Source organism: Sinocyclocheilus rhinocerous, unplaced genomic scaffold (genome assembly GCF_001515625.1).
Source record: "Sinocyclocheilus rhinocerous isolate Xijiao unplaced genomic scaffold, SAMN03320098_v1.1 scaffold300, whole genome shotgun sequence".
In the NCBI taxonomy this organism is placed as follows: domain Eukaryota; kingdom Metazoa; phylum Chordata; class Actinopteri; order Cypriniformes; family Cyprinidae; genus Sinocyclocheilus; species Sinocyclocheilus rhinocerous.
Genome location: NW_015654065.1, coordinates 225103 through 233808, shown reverse-complemented (window position 1 = coordinate 233808; position 8706 = coordinate 225103). Strand labels below are relative to the sequence as shown.

At 39.1% G+C, this 8706-nt stretch overlaps 1 long non-coding RNA gene across 1 annotated transcript in view; it reads right to left on the bottom strand.

The window, feature by feature from the left end:
- Positions 1 to 2039: 2039 nt before the first annotated feature.
- LOC107716846 (uncharacterized) overlaps positions 2040 to 8706 on the bottom strand; it is a 26503-nt gene continuing 19836 nt past the window's right edge. Inside the window, exon 4 of the long non-coding RNA XR_001637258.1 lies at positions 2040 to 2323. This is a non-coding gene — a long non-coding RNA (uncharacterized LOC107716846). The remainder of the gene's footprint in view (positions 2324 to 8706) is intronic.

Here is an 8706-nt window from a genome sequence, read left to right as displayed (position 1 = left end):
GTCGTCACTCCTCCCTTTTATCCTTCCGGAGCTCCTCCGTGAGACTCGAGACCGGTGAGTGGTGCAGGTGTCGCTCATTATCAATCACTCCACCGGCCTCGCTCCGTTCCCACGGCTCTCGGCCCCGCCCCACTCGTCACAGTCATCAAAACTGGTTACTAACAATCTTCAAAATATCATATTTTGTGTTCTGTAGAATTAAGTAAGTTATACAGGTTTGGAACAACATAAGGGTGAGTAAATATTGACCTTTTTTTTTTAATTTTGGGGTGAACTATCCCTTTAATACCAGGTGTAAACATCTCAATCCAAACTGAAGTAGACAGCATTTCAGCATTTGAGACAGCATCATTTACAAGTCTTACAAGTCAACTAAAACAAGTCTTAAAGTTTGGCAGTTATGTAGGAAGTAGACAATAATTTGAATAATTTGGAAAAGCTCATGCATATATAAACTAGGGATGAAACTATATTATAATTTCTATCCGATAATTATTAAGATGTTATAATGGGCCATTTTTGTAAAAATGTGTAAAGAAATAAAACACACACACAAATTATTTATAGTTTTAAATGTTAAAAGTTGACATTATAATCCAAGTTTGTTTTGTTTAATTAGTGTTTGGCATTATAAAAAATGCTGGACAATGGTACCATCATGCATCTCAAATGCAGGCTACACAGAACATCTTCAGTATGCAGTGACACAGATAATTAACTCTAAATAAAAACATCTGAAAGCAAATGAATACATTTAAAAGAATATGAAACATGGATATCTAAAATGACTATTTCACTCAAAACGTCATGACTGAGTATATTACCAGTATTTTTTTTATTTTTTTTTTCTGAGGTTTTCATTTTCTATGCCTTATCAACATGTAGTCATATATTGATGCTGATGAATAAGGGCATGAAGCCAGAGGCTCTTCCTTCGACCCCTCAATCACATGTGGTCACAGGAGATGCATGTTATTACCGGGTGTAAACATAATGTGTCCACATAATGACCACATGTGATCAGATCAACAGAAACCGATGATAATGCCAGGTGTAAACGGTTTTAAACGCCTCCAACTGTATTCTGTGCAACATTCTGTAACAAATAATTTAACAGTATTTCAATCTTTCAATTTCAAAATTTCTCATTTAATTGAATGTGTCACTGCCGTGATTATTTTACTAGCAATTTCTGAGCAAAATTGTTTCACAGCCAATTTTTTTCAGTGTAGTCTTAATTGTTGTGGACATTTATATTAACGGAGACAGCCAAAAAAAGTATATAACTCAAACACATGTCAACAACATGAACATCATGTCAAATATGGTTTCTTTAACATGTAGACTTAATTGTAAAAGTCAATGCAATAACTTATTAACAAATACCAAAAATTCTGTGTGCTTGTGTAAAGAGAGACTGCAATATATACATGTGTGCGCTTAGATGGTGAGAAAGGTGACTGAAAGATGTAGGGCACAGCTGGATAAACACTGAGAGACGAAGAGAGAGAAAATGTGGCATTGGTAAAGCAGTGAGACAGAGTGAGACGGCCAGAAAGAGAGAGACACGCAGAGAGAGCGAGGGCGAGGACAGCCAGCTGCAGTGCTGTGATAGGACTCAGACAGACACCGCGAGAGGAGCAGATATCACCGCTGACATTTCGGGCTCCGCTACCCCCAACAGCCCCCTGGGATCACAGCAAACGTGCCACAGCCCTCCCTGTCAATCTCCCTGTGCCTGTCACTCTCCTTTTACTCACTCTCTCTCTTTCTCCCCATTATCTTCCGAGCAGCATGCGTCCCTTCATCTGGACAGACCGTTGATCCATATCACCCCTTCTTTCCCCATTCCTCACCGGCCCACTGTCACTCGCCAGAGAGAGAGAGAGAGAGAGAGAGAGCGAGAGAGAGAGAGAGAGAGAGATAGTGAGGGAGAAAGAGAGAGAGAGATTGAAAGGAAGGACAGGAGGGTCGGAGGGCAGCGAAAGTGAGGAACACAAGGAGAGAGAGGCAAAGGTCGAAGGTACTCTCGCCCCCTAAGTGTAGAGGATAGTGAATGAGGGAGAAAAAAGGAAAAAAAAAGAAAGGATGAAATAGAGAGGGGATCCAACGTGCCCTCTCTCGCACCCTCCTTCTCCTCGTCGGTTCCCTGCGCTCTGTGTTGCGGTGCTCGCTCTATTGTGCTAGCTTTCAGAAGTGCTCAGTTTGAGTGGCAGGCCGTCACAGATCAGCTCCCTGCTAAAGCATCCTGGCAGGCCGGGGTGACGGGCCAGGAAGGGATCTAAGTGGGTTTATCAGCGCCTCTTAACGCCTCTCCAGCTCCCTGACACAAAAGAGAGGGGTATTAAACATCTAAAGCAAACCAAAAAGCGTGAAAGCTCCTTATAGGGCCTCCGGATTGCGGATGTGCCTGGGATCTTAAAAAAAATAAAGAAAAAGAATAAGAAAAAGAAAGACATAAAAAATAAAAACAACCGAAAATGTCGTAAATGACACAGAAGGCAATGGGAGAATTGGGCGGGCGACACTGTCATTTTGGACAATCACATATGTCAATGTAGATTAAGCATGGCTGTTGATATAAAACTAATGCAAAATTAATAAACTGATGGTGTAATTAAAAATTTTCCTTTAAGCCTGTAGTACAACCTAAATGCAAAGCATGTTTTTATGAATTACACAGACAGCTGCCACTAAAGTGAGTCTCCAAACCGAAGGTTCACACCAGGGATGATAACTATAACGATAAAATTGTAATAATTGTTCTAATTCTATGAGAATAGCATATCCACACAGCTATAATAATGAGACAGAGAAATTATATTGTTGGAATCACTTTCAGAACGATTTATTTCCAGTTGATGAATGCTAAAAACACTGACAGCCAATCAAACTCCACTTCAAAGAGCTCAAGGAGTTAAAGCGGCAGACGATAATGAACAGAATGTTATCGCCTGTTAGTGTGGACACTAATATAGTTATCGTTATGGTTGACTTTATAGTTACTGTTCTTGGTGTAAACGGGCATTGCATTTGTTGTGTGAGAACGATTTTTTTGCATGGTCATGTAAAAGGTATTACGAGCAGAACCAAGCAGCTCCTGATAATTTTTAAACACGTTCCAAAAATATATCCATTCAGCTTGAATCCATAGTTCTCATCTGACTCCTACATACAACTGCCAAGCATGTCAAGTAATGCCTTTGAGGGCAATATGCACAGTTAAATTAAAGTTCAACCAAAGAGTAGCTGTTAATTTAGTCACCCTCAAGCCATCCAAGATGTAGGTAACTTTTCTTCAGCAGAACAGTAAAGAAGATTTTTAGCTATAATCTGGTTATTCATAAAATCAAAGTCCATGGCTATCATCACTTTGAGAGTCAAAAAAGCATATACAAGAAAGACCAAATTAATACCCATGGCTCCTGACAAGATATTAATGTCTTATGAAGCAAAACGATCAGTCTGTGCAAGAAACTGAACATTATTTACTAGTGGTGGAGTTGGTTGTGTGTTGTGTGTGTGTGTGTGTGTGTGTGTGTGTGTGTGTGTGTGTGTGTGTGTGTTTGTTAGCATGCCCTGAGTTGACCCATATCTAAGTCTGGGGCTGGTGGGGAGTCCAACTTTATGTGTTTGTAAGCAAAAGGTCATGGAGAGGTTTCGGTGTGCCTGCAGGGGGTGTGATGCAGGTAAGAAAAGGACCATGAATCAGAGACCCAGTGCATCTTCCTCCACCTCCCAGTCTGGAGGAAATAAAAAAGGAACAAATTGTACTTCAACTGTTTTTAGAAAAACTTTTCGGTCTGAGATGTTTCCTAGCGGTTACTGCATTGATTCTGGCGTGCTAGTGCCAATGTGGACGACGCATGTTCTAGTCTGACTTGGGTCATTATCATTTCTCTCTTTCCTTTTCATTGAAGTGGCAAAATAAAAATGCAAAAAAGACAGCTTCAGTAGAAGCAGAAGAACTGCTCGAATGAGTGTGTGTTTTTCTAGCCTTATCTCCATACTACCTTTGACTTTTCTCAGCTTGTGTTGGATGTGTTTCAGAGACATGGTAATTACATAATTACTGCTGTAATTAGCACTGTGGTTGATTGGGAGAGAGCTCGGGGGAGGCCACCGCAGGTCAACTCAACATGGCTGCGTGCCTACACCTGACCGACAGCATTCCCACACAGTATCGCTCCATTTCCTCACATGCTTTTTCTGATAATGGCTGTTTACACCAACACGTGGAGGTGGGTTCAAAGCCATAGCAAAACATATGCGAGATCTCCTAGTGTATAATAGCTCAGCCACAGCCAAGCTCACTGCTAATGTGGTTGTGAAACTCAACGAGAAATCTCGGCCACTTGAATGTGGAGGCGGCATTCGTCTCTTCGAATAGCAACTCAAACGCCAAGTCTACGACAGTGAGGTCTCCGATATCGACAGCTCATTAGCAGACCTTCTGTCTGAAATGATACACGGCAACCTGCCATATATTCTGCGGAAAGAAGGATTTTGAAGCCCATTTAGACATATAATGTGCTTGTTGGCTTCCATTTAAAATTACCTTTGATCCTTAAAACCTCTCAAAATATGCAGTGAGACCAGTTTGCATAGAACACTGTATCCCACAATGCAATGCCCTCGACCTGACCTTCCAAACTCCATTGCGATGAATAAACCAGAAGCTACGATTTTTAACATCTTACTCATGACTTATTATTTTAGTGCAGTGCCAAAAACAGTTTAGACACGTTGTGTTTACACAAATTGGGTTTAAATGGCAAAATACAAATAAATATAGCACTTATTACTGAGGTTATAATTAGACGTCAAACTGAATTAAACATGCAACATAATGAGGTCATGTAACAGCAGTGGAGCAAACTATAGTTATAGATATTTTAATGTTGCATTCCGTATACTCTTTTACATTTTATTAATAAAAAATATCCAGTACTGTACTGTACGCTAATATTCCTATAGACCAGAGCTCATTGTATACTGGCCACCATCACCTGCAGAGAAATATTCAGAGGAAGTCTAGCTCTCACAGTGAGGGCTTTGGCTGCTAGCCAGGTAACAGACTAATTGTGTTTGCACCCTACACAGCGACAGCCAAGAAAAAGTGCTCCCTAACCCTATTACAATATTGACTAACTGTATACAAAAACACAATTAAATGAATTCTATATACAAACAAACAAACAAACCCCACTCTCTCAACGGAGGGATCTCTCTTCAGTATTAGGATCACAGCTGCAGGGTTTCAATGAGGAAAGTGCAGCATTACATCTACAGATCTCCAGTAAATAGCAAAGTATGAGAAAGTCACAAAGTCATGAATTCAACACTTACAACTCACAATCTTAAAAATAAATCATCTTAATTGGTTATGTGCAGCACCGTAGGTTTAGGAAAAACATCTTATCAAGCTTTCTATAGCTACTGTATATAGAGGGCTTTGTTGGTTATAGCGGAGTTTATGTAAGTTCTTAAAGGTACAGTATAGGTTTCAAAGTCAACATTCAAAAGGCATTCACAACACATTTTACTTCCAAATGAAATCTTTGGAACACAAATGAAGATATTTTTGATGAAATCCGAAAGATTTCTGACCCTCCATAGACAGCAATGTAACTACCACGTTCAAGGCCCAGAAAGGTAGTAAGGACATCGTTAAAATAGTCCATGTGACATCAGTGGTTCAACCTTAATATAATGAAGCTACGAGAATACTTTTTGTGTGCAAAGAATACAAAAGTAATGACTTTATTCAACGATTTCTTCTCTTCCGTCACATGGAATTTCTTCTCTTGACGCATGCGTGATACACTTGTGAACGCATATCGAAGATTGACACGGAAGAGAAGAAATTGTTGAATAAAGTCATAATTTGAATAAAGTCGTAAAAACTTGTCAGTTGCATTGCTGTCTATGCAGAGTCAGAAAGCTCTTGGATTTCATTAAAAATATCTTCATTTGTGTTTCCGAAGATGAACAAAGGTCTTACAGGTTTGGAATGACAGAATTTCAGAATGAAATATCCCTTCAACCAAGACAAGTGGACAATCTAGATTGTGTGTGTGTGTGTGTGTGTAATACTTTCACTTGTAAAAAATTTTTTTTATTTATGCATGAAAAATATGGACTATTTTGAGGTTGACTTTTAGAGTTTGCTTCTCACAGACATGAACACACGATATAGTTTATGAGAAAAACACAGCAGTGCAACAAAATGGTTCAATCCATATGGAGTTCAGAGAGGATGCGGAATATGTGCAATTAATTTAGGGTGAATTATTCTCAGTGAGTTTGTCGCTCTAGGGTGCCATGTTGTAGGTTTTAGGGGTCTGAATTTAAGTATGCATGCAAGAGGCGGTTCACCCTCACCGGACCTCGCCATGGGTGACAGTTTCCTTGGAAACCCTTCCCAGTGCAGCAGTGTGGTGGGTTGGGTTGGGTAGGGTAGGGGGGGCTCAGTGCCACAGAGTGTGCACGTGTGCATACAAACACACACACAGGCGGAATGAAGGAGGAATCGTCACACACACTAAACACATGTCAGTCTGTGCTTCCTCCCTTCCTGTCAGCTCAGCGTTAGTCTGGTTGAGAATCCCTACAAAAGAAACTAATTTGCATAAACATACCACCTAAAATTAAAAATCACACCTCTGTGTAAAGTTGTTTCGATGTGTCAAGATTTGATTTATTGGAGCATTCCAAATCATTCGACCATTTGTGTGCTTTTTGTTTCTACCTTTTAATTTGTGTTTAACCCGCCCTTCATAAATAACCAAGCACAGCTGTCCCTAGGGAAAAAATAATCCCTCTTCATTGTTCAGATTTTTTTAATCCAACATTGACAGAAACACACTGGGGCCCAAATTCTGAGACAATTAGTGAAAATGCTTCTATTTTGCATTATTTAAAAAAAAAATTTAATTTGCTACAAAACAATTTAAGTGAAAAGTTGAATTCAAAAATAGCCTAATTTCAGAATTTTTGAATTTGGTTCAAGCTGCATGAATTCCACAAGTTCGTGTAAAACCTGATGATGTTCTCAATATTACAAAAAGAATATTGTGCCTCAGTATCATCTGTACAAAGTTAACATGATCAGCAAATTTGATTATTTGATTATTAACACAGAAATACTTCAGAATCATAAATATTTCTTCTTCATTTTACATTAAAAGTTTCTTGGTCTTAAAATAAAAAATAAACAAAAATATATATTTATTAGTGCTGTCAAACGATTAATCGCGATTAATCGTTTGACAGCACTAATATTTATTTAAATAAAAATAATTTAAAATAACTAAATAAATAAAGACTTTTGGATCCCAGTGTATGAATAGCCAAGCAGGTTAATTCTTAATATTTTTCTTAACACTCACAGAGATACAGTTTCCTATGATACTGACCTCTCTCTCTTTCTCCAGATCAAACACGCTTGTTCATTCTCCTCCTCTCATGCACGCTATAGACGAGAAGAGGCAGATCTCTATGCTCAGGAGAGACACCCAGAGAAGGAAAGAGCTAGGAAAGAGGAAGCGCAATGTCAGCAGTCTGAGGTAGCTGGGCATTGTGAGATAGCTCATCAATAGAACCTGCTCTGCATACTAAAGCAGCCTCCGGGCATAAAGAGCGCACTGTCCAACTTTCCAGCACATCCACTGCTAAAATATTCAGTACCCTTGCCATAAAATCAAGTGAATTGCTGTGGAGGACAATTATACAAATAAATCTATATCTGCAACCACATGCAAATATATATATGTATATGTTATTTATATATTTTTTGTATATTAGTCTGCAGCTAAACAACTATAAAAACTATTTTGGGGGCAACAAGACTATTTTGTATGCATTTAAAAGCCAAAAGCATAACGTATAGCTTCATAATAACTTACATATTATATATTATGATAGATTGATCAAATTTTACATTTATGCATTTGCCACATTTTATCAGCATGTGCATTTCTTGGGAATCAAACCAATTATCTTCTTGTAAGCACACACAACTTCAGTGTCTTCAACTAAACTGTCCTATGTAGCTTTCAAAAAAGTGACTCATTCAAATGAAACAGTTTGTCCAGACAGCTCATAAAACCCATTCAAAAAATTATTCGCCAATTAAAGTCATTGGGCCTGTCCCAATATCCACACTTGCAGCCTTGACTGCTTAAGAGCATGTGCATTAGACAGAAAGTAAGTGCACTGATTGTCTCAGACAGTCCCAGGTCTGAAAAATGCCAAAGCTCAGAGCCCTTAAAGGTGGGGTAAGTGATTTCTGTTAGCCAATGTTGATATTTGAAATCACCAAAACAAACACGCCCCTACCCCAAAAGGGTCTCGTCCCTATTTTGATAGCTCCGCCCCACACATACGTACGCAACCCAGGCAACGATTAGTTCTGTGAAACAAAGCAAAACTCATTATAATCAGTGATGCTGTCTACACTGGATGTGGCGCGGCGGACACGACAAATCCCCGACAGAAAACTGCTGCCACGTTCTATTTATGACGTATTGACAGTTTTGACACAAATTTCAAATGATTTTCAACGGTCGCTTTAATAATAATAATAATTCCTTACATTTATACAGCGCTTTTCTGGCCACTCAAAGCGCTTTAGATAAAAGGGGGGAATCTCCTCAACCACCACCAGTGTGCAGCATCCACCTGGATGATGCGACGGCAGCCATA